This window comes from Hemiscyllium ocellatum, chromosome 13 (genome assembly GCF_020745735.1).
Source record: "Hemiscyllium ocellatum isolate sHemOce1 chromosome 13, sHemOce1.pat.X.cur, whole genome shotgun sequence".
NCBI classification, from domain to species: domain Eukaryota; kingdom Metazoa; phylum Chordata; class Chondrichthyes; order Orectolobiformes; family Hemiscylliidae; genus Hemiscyllium; species Hemiscyllium ocellatum.
In genome coordinates, this window is record NC_083413.1 from 47,186,202 (window position 1) to 47,206,217 (window position 20,016).

General features: G+C 42.4%; 1 protein-coding gene across 5 annotated transcripts in view; it reads right to left on the reverse strand.

Annotated features, from left to right (window-relative positions):
* Positions 1 to 20,016, reverse strand: part of LOC132821532 (inactive N-acetylated-alpha-linked acidic dipeptidase-like protein 2) — a 973,299-nt gene that overhangs the window by 492,182 nt on the left and 461,101 nt on the right. The window lies entirely within an intron of this gene.

Consider the following 20,016-nt stretch of genomic DNA (forward strand, 5'->3'; position numbering starts at 1 on the left):
GAAGATGCAGCCAAAACGAGACCACCAACCAGGCCACTGGAATACTGAGCCGGAAGTCTCTGCCGAAGAAAACTACCATACTGGGATGAGGCCAGCTGCTGGGCTGCCGAAATACCTGGATGTGGAAAATGAAGAAGACTTCCACGCAGGACATGACCACCCTTCTCCTCTTTCAGGTGCCTGTGCCCACCTGTGGCCCTGGAGCCTCAGCCTCGGTGTCACTTGATGCTTCTGCCAAGATCTTGAAAACTTAATTGATTTTGTCTCCAATTTTCACCCTTCCATAACTTTCACATCATCCATTTCCGGCACTTCCCTTCCTTTCCTCGACTTCTCCATCTCCATTTCGGGGAATAAACTGTTCACTGCCATCCACTACAAAGTCACTGACTCCATAGCGACCGTCATGACAGCTTGGCACACTCCACTCCATTCTCCCAGTTTCTTCACCTATGTTGCATCTGTTCAGATAATGCCACTTTCCAAAACAGCTGCTAACATGGATTGCTTCTTCCATGACTGTGGTTTCCTGCCCACTGTAGTTGACAGGATCCTAAACCGTATCTGATCTTTCACCTGTGCTTCCATCCTCACGCCTTCACAACACTCACAACAGCTTGTCTTCACTTTTCATCCAACCAGCCCCTGCATTCAAATGATCATTCTCCACCATTTCAGACAACTCCAGCAGGATCCCACCACCAAACACATCTTCCCCTCACTCCCTCTTTGTTGGGATCGTTCCCTCCTGGACATCCTAGTCCTCTCCTCGATCATCAACACCACACCCCCTCCAACCCGCCCCACCCATACCCCCAAGTTGTAACACCTGCCCCTTCACCTCCTCTATGCTCACCATCCAAGGGCCTGAACAGCCTTTCCAGGTGAAATAGCACTTCACCTATACCTCATCCAATCTTGTGTATTGTATTCGTTGCACCCACTCTGCATTGGAGAAACGCGCACTGGAGGAATATCATCTCACCTTCAGACGATGTTGCCTTTGAGACTTAATATTCCGTTCAACACCTTCAAATTCTGAACCATTTCTTCCCTTTCTTTTAGCTTGTTACATTCTGTTATCATGTCCTCTCTCCCCTCCCCCAACCTAGTGGACTGTGTCCTTTCCAGTCTGGCAGGAGACACACCATTGTTCTGCCATTCTCACATTCCGATCACGTGATATGAACTATCAACACCTTTTCTCCACCAGCACTCTACACCCACTACCCTCAATGCACCCCCCCCCACCACTGCCCCGCCCCCCAAAACTATAGTATAAATGCTGTCCCTTCACACTTCACTTCAGCTCTGATAAAGAATCATCTAGACTCAAAACATTTGCTTCCATTCTCTCCATGGATGCTGTCTGACCCACTGTGACTTCCAGCATTTGTTGTTTTCAGTAGATTCCAGCACTGCATGTAATTTTCTCCTTCATTAAATATCTGTACTGCCCTTTTGATGACATTCTTGTTAGATGCTAACCCGATTTTATCACTCACCATACCTAGAAGAACTTGCGACTGCTTGGACAGGCATCTCTGTCCACAGTGCCACCTTTAAAAGGCCATTGTGCTAGACAAGCATTATCAGTCCAGAACCACCCTGCAAGGTTTGTGATGTTGGTAATGGACATGACGGATGAAGGGAATTCGGTGACATGCATAGCTCAAGGCTCCTGGAAATCTTTGTGCGTGGAGTGGAACAGAAGAGTCAAGAGTGTGTTGCTGGAAAAGCACAGCAGGTCAGGCAGCCTCCGAATATTCCTGACGAAGGCTTTATGCCTGATACATCGATTCTCCTACTCCTCGGATGCTACCTGACCTGTTGAGCTTTTCCAGCGCCACACTCTCAATTCTGATCTCCAGCATCTGCAGTCCTCACTTTTTCCTGGGACAGAGGAGTGCCATCTTCTCCTGCCAGGACTGCCACAAAAGGCTGAGACACCAGATCATGCCAACCTGGTCCGAGGTTGGTAGCCAGCTCAGTGAAGTCTCAGCCATCTGCAGGAACATCAAGCAATGTAGCAAGAAAATCAATGACCTTTTCAGATTTGCCAGTGCAAGTGCCATCATCTCTATTATCTCCCATTAAGGATCATGCTCTCACTACTGCCTGCCTCCCTCTCTCTCACCTACCCTAAACCACCACACAACTAACCCTCATCCTCTACACTGCATTCTTATTCACTCAGTACAACTCATCACATATCCCCTACCTGCAATAGCAGTAACAGCTATGCCACATATTTTATTCTCCATTAAGACCTCCTGTTCTCTCACTTCAGGGGCTGCCTGGCATCAGACATCTCACTCCTAAAAAGGAGAAGATGGTGATGCGGACCCCCCACCATCCCCGCCTCAAATGACTGGCTGCCCATGTCCAAGCCCCTGGGTTGGTCTTAGACAATGCCCCAAATTACTGAGCTGGGAGGGAGTACCTGACTGTGGCTTGCTTGATAACCATGGCAAATGTCCTGGCTTTATGACTGTGATAAAAAAGACTGAAGATTTGTGAGCCCAGCAGCCCTGACTGAGGTGGCAAAGTCCAAAAAGGTTAAGGAAGGCAGGGATGGTGTGAGCATCTTGATAGGCTCTACATAGGTGAGTACGGAGAGAAAAAGTGAACATTCCTGAGATGTAACCTACTCCAGTCCTGAGGTGGAAGCCTGTCCTTGCCACAGCATTGCAATGATAGTGTGTCCTGGGGTACAGCATTAAAGTGCAGAAATATTCTGTACATCCATCAGAAATGTGGCGTAAGAGGAAGAGGGACTAACAAATGTCTCTTGACAAGGCCCACACATGTTGGATGCGTGCAATTGTTGCCATGGAGCATGTGGGATGCTGGTACTGGATGTCTAAGATGCAATTCTGTAGTGACAAGGGTGGAGTCATCAGGTACTGGCTCGGACTTTGAGATTTCTTGGCATTCATTTTGTTTGTGATGGGTGGAAGGATAGCAGGCTGCATATTAATGAGACAAGATCTGTTGTCAGTTAAGCTGATAAAAAGCAATAATCCCACTAAATATCACCACTGTTTAGCAAGATACTCATCTCAATGTTGGATCTCTTCGAAAATACAACAGGTTGCTCCCAATGTCGAGATGGACTTACCCCCTGACTCTCTCACATTTCCCATCACATCCCACATCTTCCAGGTGCCTATAAAATTCCACCCGTAGAATTACTGCAGGAACTTCTGACTTCCTCTGCATGAGCTAGCTCCACTAAACCTGCTAGCTTCTACAAAGTCATGATGGCAAATGCAAACTGTCATTATCACAGCAATATCTGGGTCAATGTCAATAATTAGTCAGAGTATTGTAAAAAGTTTGAAAGCATTTTTCATGCTGAGGCAGTGGCTATAAATTATGTCATCAGACTGCAGCTTTTAACTTTGTATTTAGTTTGAGGTCGAGATTTATAAGACAGAATTTTAATTTTGTTCTATGACAAATAATTAAAATGTAACTTTATGTCATCATAAGATCTCATTTTATTTTAGCTTTGCTACTTGTTTAAAGAATTTTCAATCATATCAATAACTGAAAAATTGTAAAGAATTGCCAATCGTTTCCTGTAAAAATATGGAACTGCATTCAAATGCCTTCAGCACTCAACTATAGGAGATAAGAAAGGGCAGGAGAAAAGTGTACAGTATAGTAAATAATTTGACTGCTATTTCACCTCTTCCTTCTACCTTTCAATGCAGCCCAGTCCAATTGATAAAATAAATTTCCTTCCTGCAAGGTAAGTATTGCAATTCCTTAAGAGATCGGCAGCTTTTAAAGTGAAATACAAATTTCCAGTTGACAGCTGAAAGGCTCACATGACAAGATTACAAGTTTTAAGATGTTTCTGTGAAACATCAACCAAAAGCAATATTGACTAAACACATTTTCAGTCAACAATCTTAATTCTGAACTATAGAAAATATTTGCCATTTAACTTGCGAAATAAAAATCTTCCTCAAAGGTTATGACTTAGTTCGTCCCAGAATCAACCTAACGTGATATTTAGCTCCTGAGGGCTTTTTCCCATTTATTACCTGTCTCAGCTGGACAATTCCTACTTCCCAAACTGATTTCACAGTGGAGACTGGAAATTCTTGCTTTTAGCTAAGGCTAGATGAATCTTCCAATCTCATTTAACCTTCACAAATTAGACCTTTTTAATCATGCTCTCCCTAGCATTCCTGCTCAGCAAACCATAGAAAACAGCTACCTCTGACTCTTGACGCAGGTAGATAGGATAGTGATGAAAGCATTTGGTATGCTTTCCTTTATTGGTCAAAGAACTGACTACAGGAGTTGAGAGATCATGTTGCGACTGTACAGGACATTGGTTAGGCTACTTTTGGAATACTGCGTACAATCCTGGTCTCCTTCCCATCAGAAGGATGTTGTGAAACTTGAAAAGTTTCAGAAATATGGCTCACGCTCTCTCATTCTTGCTGAACAAAATTGTAAGATTTAGTGATACATTTATTTTAAAAAATCACACGAGCCTCGTCATAGAGTCATAGTGATGTAAAGCACGGAAACAGTCCTTTCAATCCAACTCGTTCATACTGACCAGATATCCCAACCCAATCTAGTACAACCTGCCAGCATCTGGCCTATATCCCTCCAAACCCTTCTTATTCATTTTCCAATACAGATGCCATTTAAATGTTGCATTTGTACTAGCCTCCACCATTTCCTCTAGCAACCCATTCCACACATGCACCACACTCTGCATGAAAGGTTGCCTCTTAGGTCCCTTTTATATCTTTCCCCTCTCACCCTAAACCTATGCCCTCTAGCTCTGGATTCTCCCACCCCAGGTAAAATATCTTGTCTTTTTATCCTATCCATGCCCCTCATGATCTTATAAACCTCTATAAGGTCACCCCTCAGCCTTCAACACTCCTGGGAAAACAGCCCTCGCCTACTCAACCTCTTCCTATAGCTCAAATCCTCCAACCCTTGCAACATCTTTGTAAATCTTTCTTAACCCATTCAAGTTTCACAACACCCTTCCGATAGGAAGGCACGCAATATTCCAACAGTGGCCTAACCAATGTCCTGTACAGCTGCAACATGACTCCCAGCTCCTGCACTCAATACGGTGAGCAATAAAGGAAAGCATACCAAATGTCATCTTCACTATCTACCTGCAACTCTATTTTCAAGGAACTATGAACCTGCTCTCTGAGGTCTCTTTATTCAGCAAAACTGTTCAGGACCTTACCATTAAGTGTATAAGTACCGTTAAGATTTGCTTTCCCAAAATGCAGCACCTCACATTTATCTAAATTAAACTCCATCTGCCATTTCTCAGCCCACTGGCCCATCTGATCAAGGATCCCGTTGTAATCTGAGGCAACCTTCTTCGCTGTCCACTACACCTCCAATTTTGGCGTCATCTGCAAACTTACTAACTATACCCCTTATGCTCACATCCAAATCATTTATATAAATGATGAAAAGCAGTGGACCTAGGACAGATTATTGAGGTCACAGGCCTCCAGTCTGAAAAACAACCCTCCACTACCACTCTCTGACTTCTACCTTTGAGCCAGTTCTGTATCCAAATGGCTAGTTCTCCCTGTATTCCATGAAAGCTAACCTTGCTAATCTGTCTCCCATGGGGAACCCTGGTGAACGTCTTACTGAAGTCCATATAGATCACACCTACCGCTCTGCCCATATCAATCCTCTTTGTTACTTCCTCAAAAGACAGGATTTTCCCATGTTGACTGCCCATAATCATTCATTGCTTTTCCAAGTAAATGTACATCCTGTCCCTCAGGATTCCCTCCCACAACTTGTCTACCAATGATGTCAGGCTCACTAGTTTATAGTTCCCTGGCTTGTCCTGACCACCTTTCTTGGCACCATGTTAGCCAACCTCCAGTTATCCGGCACCTCACCTGTTACCACTGATGGCATAAATATCTCAGTAAGAGGCCCAGTCATCACATCCTTTGCTTCCCACAGAATTCAAGGGTACACCTATTCAGGTGCTGGGGATTTATCCACTTTTATGTATTTCAAGACATTCAGCACTTCCTCTTCTGTAATGTGTATATTTTTCAAGATGTCATCATTTATTTCTACCATACATTCTATTTCTTTCATGTCCTTTTTTACAGTAAACCCTAACGCAAAATACTCATTTAGTATCTCCCCCATCTCCTGCGGCTCCACACAAAGGACGTCTTTCAGGGGCCCTATTCTCTCCCTAATTAACCTTTGTCCTTCATGTATTTGTAAAGACCCTTTGGATTCTTCTTAACCTTACTTGCCAAAGCTATCTCATGTCTCTTTTTGCCGTCCTGACTCCCCTATTAAATATACTCCTCTAAAGATTGACTCGATCTATCCTGTCTATACCTGACAATTGCTTCCATCTTTTTCTTAACCAAACCCTCAATTTCTTTAGTCATCCAGCATTCCCTATACCTACTGGCTTTCCTTTCACCCTGACAGGAATATACTGTCTCTGCACTCTCATTACCTCATTTCTGAAGGCTTCCCAATTTCCAGCCATCCCTTTTCCTGCGAATATCTGCCCCCTTGTATCTAAGTACTGCTCCTCGGATGCATCCTGAACTGCAGTGCTTTTCCAGCACCACTCTAATCTAGACTCAGGTTTCCAGCATCTGCAGTCATTGTTTTTACCTATCTAACTATAAATGCAAATGAACAGTCCATTAGGCTTCAAACTCCATTGTGTCTTGAAAATAAATAGACTATTTAAAGTACAATGATTTACAGACCCTGTGTTTCATAAAACTATCGTTGGATTTTTACAGATTAACAGTCTGTCCACTAACACTTGTCATTACCCACAGGTCTATCGGTAAAAACTTCTTTTTACCTTCTTCTTAGTAAAGTAATCTGCCTTCCCATTTGTTTCTTGCTTGTAGGATTCAAAACAAATCATGGTGAACCCCTCAATTCCTCTATTTTATTTTAAATTACATCGACAGCCTCAAAACGTAAAATCTTATAAAATCGTGTAAGTGTAGCCTAAGGATCAGCATGAAGTTTTGACGTGAAATTTAACAGAGCATAGATTGGATTTAGCTCATGAATCAGACATATAACTTTAAAGTAACTTCAGTTGCTCTCTTACAAAGGAACTCGAAATTTGGCTTATTATCCAATCTTGCTCCTGCTTTGAAATTACACACCTTTCAGTTTTTTCATACTTTAAACAATGGTGGAATGTAAGATTTCCCCAGGCTTCTGATGCTTAATGCCATAATTTCAGCAAAGTTCAGTAGACACCCTGCTACTATTAACAAAATCCACTGAAGTTACACAATGGAGCGGGAAGAACTCTGCCAAAATTCCTGACTCCAGTGTTGGATGATAGAATTTACAATGGAGTATTCAACAGAGTGATGACGGCGTTTTCTGCCAGCTGGAAAACTAACAAAAGCCCAAGTTTTCCTGCCGCTTTTCAGGAAGACTTACCCAATCAGGCACTTAACTGGACAGCAGCATGTCCCCAAAATCAACAACCTGGGATAGAAGCCCCATCCACCAAGAGTGGCTGCCAATTGAAATGGTTAAATTTGTTGTCCCTTGGTTTCATGTCTGTAAGTCAGTCTTTTCTGTCAAAAATTTCTCTGCAAGTGAAATTGTTGTATAATTAGAATTAGCTTCATTGTCACATGTACTCACAGTGTAAAGTTTACAAGTCACCATTTAGGGCACCATCTTCGGTGTAGACATACCAAGGTACAGATGCTTAAGTACAAATCCTTAGGTAAAACTTAGAAAAATCAGAAATAAAAAAATCAAGCATTACAGACCTTCATGCTATCTTTGGTACAAGAGCGCAAAATCATAGCAATACATTAGAAATTGAAGAAACAAAGTTCAGAATAACAGTCCTTCCAATCCAGTCTGTGCAAGTATCTAGCCTCTAGACCGTGCCTTTGCCTCCAGACAGCACTGGGTTTCACCTCCAGGCTCTTGAGGCAGAGACTTCTCTGGATTCACCTCGAGGCCAGAAGTCCATGCTGACTTCATTTGAGGCTCCAGGATGGGAGGTAAGAAGAAAGGACGAGAAAAAAAAGACAAAAAAAAGAAAAGAAATGAATGGAGTGAAAGAGCTTTGGCTAAGGCCTCCCGCTCCACCACCATCTTGGATCCTGACACCAGACCACAAGAGGCATTGTTACAGCACACAACAACAAGCTTGGTTAATGCAGCAGGTTTTAGGGTGAATCTCCAAAATGAAATAAAAAGACAAATAGAGAGGATTTTAGAAGGGAATTCCTGAGTTTTGGGCCTTGGAAGCTAAATGACATGGCTATACATATACACCCACATAAATGCACCATTTCCTTTATTTGTCAAATATAAATACTCAAAAGAATTTCAACATTGTCAGTCTTAGATACGACAGATTTGTATTTATTTCCACAGATTTAATTATTCTTCAAATGCAAGTTTTAACTTGACCCATTTCAGGTAATATACAATCAAATTTGAATAATCAAAAAATTGGGACAGCAACAGTAAATATACTTTCTGGCAATTTTGAGCAATTTAAAAAAAAAAAACAAATTTGTTTACAAAAAACATATTCCAATTTATAATAGGTATTTTTAAAAAATCAAATGAGAAACAGCAATTAACAGCAGTGAAATGATAGTGACTGTCAGCTAATCTTTTATCTCAAAAGGGAAATAGATACTAGCAAATAATGAATGTTCAGTAGTTCGTGGTGTTTGCTAACAGATTCCTGAATGGGTATTGAATGACAAGAGTTATTACAGCAGATAATTCATCACTACAGTATCTTTGCCCTGCACTTGCCTTTAATCCATTGTCCCTGCAGAAGGCCTCCCTTATTGGTAAATATAGAGACACATAAGATACCCTTCAAAATGTCTCCTCAATAGCTATTAAAGAAGTCAGCACACATACCTCCTCCTTTAATCATGGAAGGTGTTTAAGGAGAATCTCAAAATGAAGAAAAAGTAGAGAAATGGATAGGATTTTGGGAGGGAATTCCTGAGGTTTGGGTTTTGAAAGCTGAATGACATGGCCTCCAATGATGCGACAATTAAAATGGATGATGTTCAAGAGCCAGAACATGATTGAGTCTGCTGGAGAATACAGCGATCGGCATGGTCCAGATCATAAAGGGATTTGAAAACAAGGATGGGAATTTGAAACGGAAGCATTGCATAAAGAGGAGCCAAGAGGTGGATTGGTTATTGGTGAATGGCACTTAGTGCAAGTTGGGAGGTGGGCACTGGAGTTTGGATGTTTTCAACTTTATAAAAGATGGACTGTAGAAGGTCAGCCAAGAGTCTATTGTAATATTCATGTCGAAAAGATCAGTGTAGGAAGTAGAAGAGAATACTCTCTGACTCTCTGAAGAGATCAGCAATCTGAAAAGGAAAGATAATCTGCTTTTAAAAAATGAACTAATAGGTTCTTTGGCAATCTGCTGTTAGCCTAAGGCCAAGATTGTAGCACCTCATTGCTGAGTACTCAGTTTGGCAAGAATCTGAGATGCAGGCATCATTCTGGACTCCCACCTGTCACTTCAGATTAGAGCATCATGTTGTGACCCTAGAATTGCTGAAGGTTCCCTGTATTTTCACAAGGACACAGGGAAGGCAGCCTTGTTGATTTCACTTCATTCCTCTTAATCCCAAAGTCCACTATGCAACAATTGGATTTACAATACAGCACAACCAAGGCATCAAAATTTAGTATCAAAGCATGTCATAGTGGTGCAAGCCACTTCTAAGCAAAATTTGTTCATGTAGCTGGATAATGAGTGACAGAACTATGCCATGGCTTAAACATATATCCTTCCATTCTTCAAATGAATTGAACTCTTGAGACAGACAACAAATGCTGAAATCAGAACACACTTCAAACCACAAGTAAATCTCTAGATGATGTTACTGCATCAATGAATTCTCCAAATTTCCACATACCATCAGACACAAATCAATAGATCAATAAATAAACTCTAGTTATTGCTAAAAGCAAAAAAAACCATCATCTGCAATATAATGATTCCCTGTCTCCAAAGAACTGTTGAAATTAGTCAGGCTCCAAATAAGATCAAGAAACAAAATCTTCATAACTTTAATTAAAAGAAAACACTTGATGAAACCGTCTAGAAACATATTTCCCAGAAAACATGTTTAAAAATGCATAAAATAGCTGTAATGAACATGCTAAGTGAGTCTAAATGCAATACCTTTATATTAACAGCTGCATATAAAAGATAACAACTTAGTCACACTTAATAGTGACTGGCAAAATGCCATATGTTCGAGTGGTATCTGGTCACTTACTATTTTATTTTAAATTAAAATGAGGCTGATATTTAGTGCTGTTTTTCACTGTCAGAAGCATAAAGCATGCATTCAATCATCCCTTAAATACGCAAGTCATCATCGCCATATCTATCTGACAGGCTGCAAAAAGCAGATATAGGAGACTGATGCATCAAAGATAGCTGTACAACAGACTGAGCAGAAAGCAATGTGTAATCTTATGACAACAGATTTTGTGGCATAATGATTGCAGCGGAAACAATCATAATGAAAAGTCAGATTGTTACTGAAGCAAGTCTCGAGTTGTAAAGAAATGCTCATTGTAGCTTAATGCAGCTCTCCAGTTCAAGGGCAAGTCTGCAGCTGTACTGATCCAGACAATACAATAACAATAGGCTGAGTCTTTAGGTTTCTTTTGGCTAAGTGTCAATTTCATTGAATTTCAAAGGGTTTAAGACCATAAGACATAGGAGTGGAAGTAACGCCATTCGGCCCATCGAGTCCACTCCGCCATTCAATCATGGCTGATGGACATTTCACCTCCACTTACCCGCATTCTCCCTGTAGCCCTTAATTCCTCGAGACATCAAGAATCTATCAATCTCTGCCTTGAAGACATTTAGCATCCCGGCCTTCCACTGCACTCTGCGGCAATGAATTCCACAGGCCCACCACTCTCTGGCTGAAGAAATGTCTCCGCATTCCTGTTCTGAATTGACCCCCTCTAATTCTAAGGCTGTGTCCACGGGTCCTAGTCTCCTTGCCTAATGGAAAACATTTCCTAGCCAAGCCATGTATTATCTTGTAAGCTTCTATTAAGTCTCCCCTTAATCTTCTAAACTCCAATGAATACAATCCCAGGATCCTCAGCCGTTCCTCATATGTTAGACCAACCATTCCAGGGATTATCAGTGTGAATCTCCGCTGGACACATTCCAGTGCCAGTATGTCCTTTCTGAGGTGTGGGGACCAAAACTGGGCACAGTACTCCAAATGGTGCCTAACCAGAGCTTTATAAAGTCTCAGTAGCACAACGGTGCTTTTATATTCCAACCCTCTTGAGATAAGTGACAACACTGCATTCGCTTTCTTAATCACGGACTCAACCTGCACGTTTACCTTTAGAGAATCCTCGACTAGCACTCCCAGATCCCTTTGTACTTTGGCTTTACGAATTTTCTCACCGTTTAGAAAGTAGTCTATTATTCTTTTTGCCAAAGTGCAAGACCTCACATTTGCTCACATTGAATTCCATCAGCCATTTCCTGGACCACTCTCCCAAACTGTCTAGATCCTTCTGTAGCCTCCGCACTTCCTCAGTACTACCTGCCTGTCCACCTAATGCACCCAGTCCCTTCATCCAGATCATTAATATATAATGCGAACAGCCACAACACTGAACCCTGCAGGACACCGCTCGTCACCGGCTGCCATTCCGAAAAAGAACCTTTTATCCCAACTCTCTGCCTTCTGTCAGACAGCCAATCCTCAATCCATACCAGTAGCTCACCTCAAACACCATGGGCCCTTACCTTGCTCAGCAGCCTCCCGTGTGGCACCTTATCAAAGGCCTTTTGGAAGTTTCTATCCATGAAGTCATTGTGAGATCTCTCAATGTATCTTAGCGAGCATTAACTAGCTTTTCCACCCTCTGCCCAATTCCCACCATCTGCCATCCCACTCATACCATTCCCAGAACCACTCATCACTCATGCATATCCATCAAAAGACTGGCATTTAGGTGCCCATGCTATCTTGAGAAGGCCATGAAGCACTCGGGTAAATATCGGTAATCCTTTGCCGCTCCTCAGCAGCAATGTAATGACATGACAGCCACAAAGCCAAGCTGCTCACTACCCATAGATGGTATGGCTGACAGTCCCTGACACATACAACCCCAATCTCTCATCCTAGAAACTGTTAAGCTACCACACACTTTACCTGTCCTTAGCTACATTCGTTTAAACACACCCTCAAGATCACTACTACTCTCTCCCCAATGCCTATTATACCCTCACAGCTTGCCATTGTCCAACAGGAAAACATTACAACTCTAATAGCAATCAAACATTCTAAAGATGATCTTTTATTCACAACCAGTAAAAGTGAGCACAAATGAAACAAACAGAGACTGCAGGTCACTCCCACAATGCACCTCAAATGCTGGCATCTTGACCAACAACTACTTTACATTTCACAAAATGTTTGCTGTTTGTACTGCGTAACATAGCTGAGCTCTACCACGCTCAAGGAGAATTTCCTTCTCCACATTGTCCTTGTCTCGTGCCTCACAAAACTGCTCCCATTACCCCTTACTCGACATCCATCACACCACCTCATTTCCTACTCAAATTGTACAGAATAGCACACACCAGGATGTGGCAGCTCATTCTGTCTGGATGATAAGAGGGAGACTCGCTTGAAGACTGATTCAAGAAGTAGAACTGATTCTTCAGCATTCATATTGTCTGCAATATCATAGCCCTGAGTCATGTATGGGAGCATTGTTTGTGTGCTTTGCAATAGTCAGATCCATGGTCACAATGAGTAGCCCTGAACTTCCAGTAATCAGCTTTGCACAGCACTCAGAATCCCCAAAGCATCAGGTACACGAGAGCATGCTCCAGGACATGGGAGTCATGGCAGCTGTCAGGGCACCTCCAGGAAGTGCGAATGATCACAAATCATCTGAACATTAACTGAATGCAATCCCTTTGTAGTGATGAATTCTACAGCATTGTAATACAGCCTCTTGGAGTCACGTGTCAATGGCACCATGCACCGGGAGAAGCCAGCCAAGTTCCCAAATTCTCCTGTCCAGGCTGCAGCACTCATCCTCAGAGAACAAGATAAACCAATGTAACCTCATCCAGATGGCATTGATCACCATTTGGGTGTATTTATGGGTGCATGACTGAAACATCCCACAGAGATCAGATATTGCTCACTGGAAGGACCCAGTCTCCTAGAACATCTCCCAACTCAGACTTCCCACTCATGCAGCCCTCAAGTCCCACTCCAGTATCCGGAGCAATCCTGTTAATATGTCCTGGGACATATGGAGCCTGCGTCAACACTGTGCCTTGTTCATGCCCAGCAAATAGAGTTGGGGTGAAAACGCTGGTCATTCCGTGGCCTTGATACATCCTGAAGAATACTGCTGCTGTGATGTCTGCCTGAGCTAAGTGCTCCTGTCCTCTGTGGTGGCCTGTTATCAACCCTGGACCTCCGACATCCCGCCAATGAGTTGGTGCATAATTCCTGCTGGAAATGATCCATGTTGGGAACATTGGGCAGCATGGAGGCTCAGTGTGGAGCTGATGGTCTGTGTGGAGTTTGCACGTTCTCTCCGTGTCTGCGTGGGTTTCCTCCGGGTGCTCCGGTTTCCTCCCACAGTCCAAAGATGTGCAGGTCAGCTGAATTGGCCATGCTAAAGTGCCCACAGTGTTAGGTGCATTAATCAGAGAGAAATGGGTCTGAGTGGGTTACTCTTCGGAGGGTCAGTGTGGACTTGTTAGGCCGAAGGGCCTGTTTCCACACTGTAGAGAATCTAATTTCACAATCTAAATTAGGAGAAAAAGACGCTCTTAACTTTGTGAACAGTCACTGGCATCAGGGCCTGCAGATAAGGGCTGCACACAGTCATCCAGACAATGAGACATGCTGCACCCCAATATCTAAGGCCAAGTCTCTCTCATTCATTCAGTTCAGCTTCTGCATGTACAACAACTTGGTGAAGGTGCCACAGCGGCTGATTGAGCAGAACATCACCTTGAAAGACTGCCTGTTGTGCTCTGCATCCCTTCCACCCCAGACTAACATCAACCATTCAATGTTTTCATTGCATTCAGTAGAGTCCATTGCAATAATTACTATGTGTCCTAGGAACATGCCCCACTAGTTACCTAGCAAAGGAGCAGCGGTCCAAAAGATTGTACTTTCAAACAAACCTGTTGGACTATAACCTGATGTTCTGTGATTTCTACCTTGTCCACCTCAGTCCAACACCAACACCTCCACATAATGACAGATGACAAAGCAACTGTCTCCATCTCAGATAGCACCCTTGCGGTTTTCACAAGTGATGAAATGCTTCTGGCCAGCATTTGCCTCTTTTTAATTCATTGCAACTAACCTCTGCATCTTTGAGATGCCAATGTTCAATTTGCAAGCACCATGGCATAGTACAAATTGCACATTCATTTTGCATGCATGGAAAATAGATGATGAATTGATTGCAAACATCATGCAGGTGGAGTTTGCAAATGCCTGTTTCATGTATTTGCTCCTTCAATCTCCAAGCATTGAAAAAATATAAATCCCACCTTTTCTTTCCTCAAATTAACAGTGACTCTGCCCACCATTGGCATTGGCCCAGCCATTTCCCTGTTTCAGATAGCATCTAGTGAACGGCAGGTGATGGCAGCAAATACAGCTCAAGGTGGATACTGTCAGCACTGGGCTCCATGTGGTCAATAGGCAACCCAATTGAGCCTTGGTATCTCCATTTAACTTGCACAATCTCAACAGCCCACTTCCACTCATGCCCTGAGATACTATTGTTTGTTGAGCAACATGCAGGCTCTTTGCATACAACAGGTACCTGATCTGACTTCCATGTTGAGAATTCCTAGAGATTAACTCGAAGCACTGGGTGGTAGGATAGGAAGGTGCATATTAATGAGACAAGAAGAAGGAATACATCCCCTTGAGGGGCAACTCACTCTTACCCAGTGAGAATCTGGCTTTAATGCCCAACTTACTTTAAAGATGCAGCACATTGCTCCCAATGTTGAGATAGACCTTGCTAGATTTCTCACATGATTTTGTCACATTCCTCAACAAACATCACATTGTTCAGGAACCCAGAAGATTTTGTCTGTTGTTTTCAGGAAGCTAAGTTTGTTGAAATGGAGGCAACAATACCACTGCCTTACTATCAAATTTACCTTGCGGCTATCACCCGAGGCACACTGGTAAATAGTTCACACCCCGACACCCAATCCCAATCACATGCTTTAGATTATGGATACATTGCACAGTGCATTTCCAACTATTGTTTGTCAGTGTGGGGAGAAAAAGGAAAAATGTATCATTGCAATGATAGCAAGCAAACCCAAACACATAAAAATAACCTTTTAATTTTAGTAAAAAATTAAATTTTACACCTACAATACATCCACCATACAAGAAATATCTAAATATAATTATTCCCATTCTTTTGTTGCAGTTCTAAGTTGGGATGATCAATAAAATAAAGTGACTGTTTCAGCTCTCTTCAAATATAAAAACATTTAATTCTATCAGTCTTCCCAATATTTGTTCTTTTAAAAGAATGGTCTGATTTCTATCATCTAGGCGGAAGTGGGTGCTGGAGATTAGAGTCAAGGTTAGAGTGGTACTGGAAAAGCACAGCAGCTCATGCACCATTAGACAAACAGGAAAATCGACATTTCAGGCAAAAGCCTTTCATGATAAAGGGCTTTTGCCCGAACCATCGATTTTCCTGCTCCTCGGATGCTGCTTGACCTGCTATGCTTTTCCAGCACCACTTTAATCTTGACTCATTATTTCTATTGCCACCTACAGTCAGGCCTCACCACCAAAAATATATTTCTCTCCCCACCCCGTATCTGCATTCCATAGGGACCATTCCCTCCATGACTCCCTCGTTGGATCCACACACCCCACCAAACCCCTCTCCACACCTGGCACCTTCCCTTGCCACTGTAAGAGGTGCAAAACCTGTGCTCACACCTCCCCCTCACCTCAGTCCAAGGCCCCAAAGAATCATTTCAAATCTGGCAGAGATTTACTTGTACATCCTCCAACTTCATTGATTGCATCCATTCTTCTCTACGTGGTCTCCTCTACAATCGGAGGCACCAAGTGCAAACTCACAGAATGGTTGGGAACATCTCTGGTACATACGCAACAGCCAACCCCTCCATTCCCCCCGCTCCCGTGGCCAGCCCCTTCAAATTCCCCTCCCACTCCCCTAAGGACATATCCATTCTGGGCCTCCTCCACTGTCTACCACAAGGCCACCCACAAACTGGAGGAGGAACACCTCACCTTCTACCACGGGAACCTCCAATCACACGGCATGAACAGTGAATTCACCAGTTTCCAAATCTACCCCCTCACCAAATCCCAGATTCAACCATCTGTCTCAAATCTGCCCTCTCGACCTGACCTACCTGTCCATCTTCCTTCCCACCTATCCACTCAATACTTCCCACAGACCCATCACCATCACCTCCTACTTTCACCCACCTGTTGCCATCCCGCCTACCTTTCCCAGCCCCACCCTCCTTCCACTTATTTATCTCTCAGCCCCCTTCCCCTTCCCCAGTCCTGAAGAAGGTCCTGCCCGAAAGATCAACTTTCTTGCTCCTCAGAGGCTGCCTGACCAGCTGAGCTTTTTTCCAGCACCATGCTTTATCATTTCAAGGGTTATTTTTAAAATGGTTGTCATTTCCATAAGGTAGATTAATTTAATTGTGTTTTTTTAATTCAAGGCTGCAAATATAGAAAATGATCCAAGACAAGGTGGACTGCACCAGTTTGATGATGCAGTCAACACCAGTGGTGTTCAAAGCAGAAATTCAGAATTTGTTGCCACTGACACTATGCTTCCTCAGAGTCCACTCATCACGTTATAAATCACTGAACTGACAAAATGTCAGTTTTAAAAGATTAAAAACTTTTAATCTTTCTGTAAAAAAAAACTTTGAAAGAAATGCATCTCAAAGAATGAAGGTGTAACACAATTTTAAACTTTATGTTAAATTCATAATTACTGCCAGTCTCAGTGTACCTAAGAAACTAATTTTATATTTGTCGAATGCCAATTGCACCTTGCTTGTACGGATCTGTTAAGATAAATGGTGAACACATTTAGATGTTGTTACATTGCTCCAGCTTGCTAAAAGCTTATAACCAAACAGATTTCAACCCTCATTGGCAGCCTTGCAATGTTGTCTGTTGTTCACATACCTCAACAGGTCAACTTCCAGGATACTCAAAACCTGACAACTGAGCTCTACTCTCATAACCACAGTTGCTGACAGACTGATAAAGTGACTCCTGCCTAAGAAAAGCTTGGTTGATTCTCCGATGCTCAATTAGGGATGAAAGACAAACAGCAATTCAGCACGGTGGCACAGTGGTTAGCACTGCTGCCTCACAGCGCCTGTAGACCCGGGTTCAATTCCCGACTCAGGCGACTGACTGTGTGGAGTTTGCACGTTCTCCCCGTGTCTGCGTGGGTTTCCTCCGGGTGCTCCGGTTTCCTCCCACAGTCACAAAGATGTGCGGGTCAGGTGAATTGGCCAAGCTAAATTGCCCGTAGTGTTAGGTAAGGGGTAAATGTAGGGGTATGGGTGGGTTGCGCTTCGGCGGGTCGGTGTGGACTTGTTGGGCCGAAGGGCCTGTTTCCACACTGTAAGTCTAGTCTAGTCTAAGTCTAGTCTAATCTAATCTAAAAAACTGACACCTACTCACATACCCATCATTGAAACTTTCTCACAACTCAGTTTGTTTAGGTCTAAACATGAACAGCAACAATGAGTCAAATGGTGGACAATTCGCCACATGTAACAAGTGATGATTGTATTGGCCAACAATGTCTTAAAGGATGGATTCTATTTATGTTCCAACTATTAATGTAATTACAGCAAACCTTTTATAAACCAACACCTATGGGACCAAGATTGTGTCAGTTGATTAAATATTTGGGTTGATCAAGAAATCCCACAATGTAATCCATGTTAAAAACACACCAAGTAACAGAAATGTAATGTAGGGGTATACACATCACTGTTTTACTCTATCTACAGCATAAATCATTTTATTAATAATAATGCAACTTTGTCTTAAATAAAACTGACTGGCAGAGAGCCTTCTCACTTCCACCCTCAACTGACTACTCAGGCATTGCGGATACTGCAATAAAAAAGTTCCGGGATTTCCGGTATATAATTTTTGCCAGTTTATAGAAAGTTGAAAATGTGTTGCTGGAAAAGCGCAGCAGGTCAGGCAGCATCCAAGGAACAGGAATTTCCTGTTCCTTGGATGCTGCCTGACCTGCTGCGCTTTTCCAGCAACACATTTTCAGCTCTGATCTCCAGCATCTGCAGACCTCACTTTCTCCCAGTTTATCGAGAGTGCCAGTTCAAAAGGTGCTGGTTATAACAAACTTTACTGTATTAATAATTATAACAATTAGAGGTTTTGAATTTCTTCAAAACCCATGAGGTACCTGAATATTGAAGTTAAATATTCATAGATATATTTGTTAAATAATCATACACTTAAAATAGTATTGGGACCAAACAGATCTAGCTAAACCCAACCACCTGACTACCCTCAGAATCAGACTTGACTGACCAATAATTACAAAGAAGATTCCTTGAAAGAGCCAGGCCATGGTATATTTGTTTCACAATAGTTTCCATAAACCAGTGCACTGTGTATACGTTTTACAAAACAAAAATTCAGTGTAGTGCACACATTCTGTCTTCAAGGTTGACTTGGCTTTGTACTTAAATACTTGCAACTCCTTGTCATAAAATGTTGAATATCAACTTCAGAGTTCACTTATCCCAAAATATCAAACAGCAGTAAAGCAGGGTTGGGAGATGGAGGGCGAGGTGACTGCTGGGAGTTGGTGAAAATTATCTTGTTTCATTTTTGGCAAATGCTCTGAGATCTACATGCCTTTAAGTATTCAGAGCTTTGTTCAAATTACTGGACATAGGAAGTTCATCACTCAGACAATTTTTTTGTAATTGTTCAGCACAAAAGAATACATTAAGTTACTTTCACATGTCAAGAAATACAGTCTAGTTTTGCAGAATAAAGCCACCTGCACAGCCCAATAGAGAACGCTTGGGCAGTGCATTGGAGTGATAATTTGCCACATAGTAAATGGGTAAATAATCTGTCTTGTGCAATGTAAGAGGTACCAAGTGAAGCCTCCACATTTCTGTGTACAGAGGCAGGAAGAAAAGGAGATCAAGGTCGACTGTTCTCAGAACTCCATCATTTCCACTTTTGAGTTGAGCGTAAGGATGTATGCTTGGGGACAGCAATATCTTTCCCTCACAATAATGAGGTTTCTGACGTGGCCTGGGCTCTTTCCCAATATAGCACGCTGATCATTTGCAATTCACGGAATGGGATCTGAAGAAACATCTTCATATTATATGATACTGTGCATCTGACAAGATGTAGTTGACAAATTGCAGCTCTGTGTTTTAGAAAGTTTATATGCTGAAATGAATCAAAAAATGCCAATAGATATTATCCAACGATTGCAGTTGAATACATATGTCAATACTTCATTATGAACTGGTATAGCTGAGTAGAAATAAAACAGCTCAGTGTACTTTGGTGATTGAAGTTAAATCTAAGATTGATAGAGTGAATAGGTAGACAGGTCAGTCAGCATCCGAGGAGCAGGAAAATTGATGTTTCGGGCATAATGAGGCTTCATGAATGAGGCTTATGCCCGAAACGTCGATTTTCCTGCTTCTCGGATGCTGACTGACCTGCTGCGCTTTTCCAGCACCACACTTTTCAACTCTGGTCTCCAGAATCTGCAGTTCTCACTTTCTCATAATAGTGAACAACCAGTATTTGTATGAAGATCAAGGGATCATAAATTTGTAATGCTTTTGTTTATCTTCTTTACAGCTTC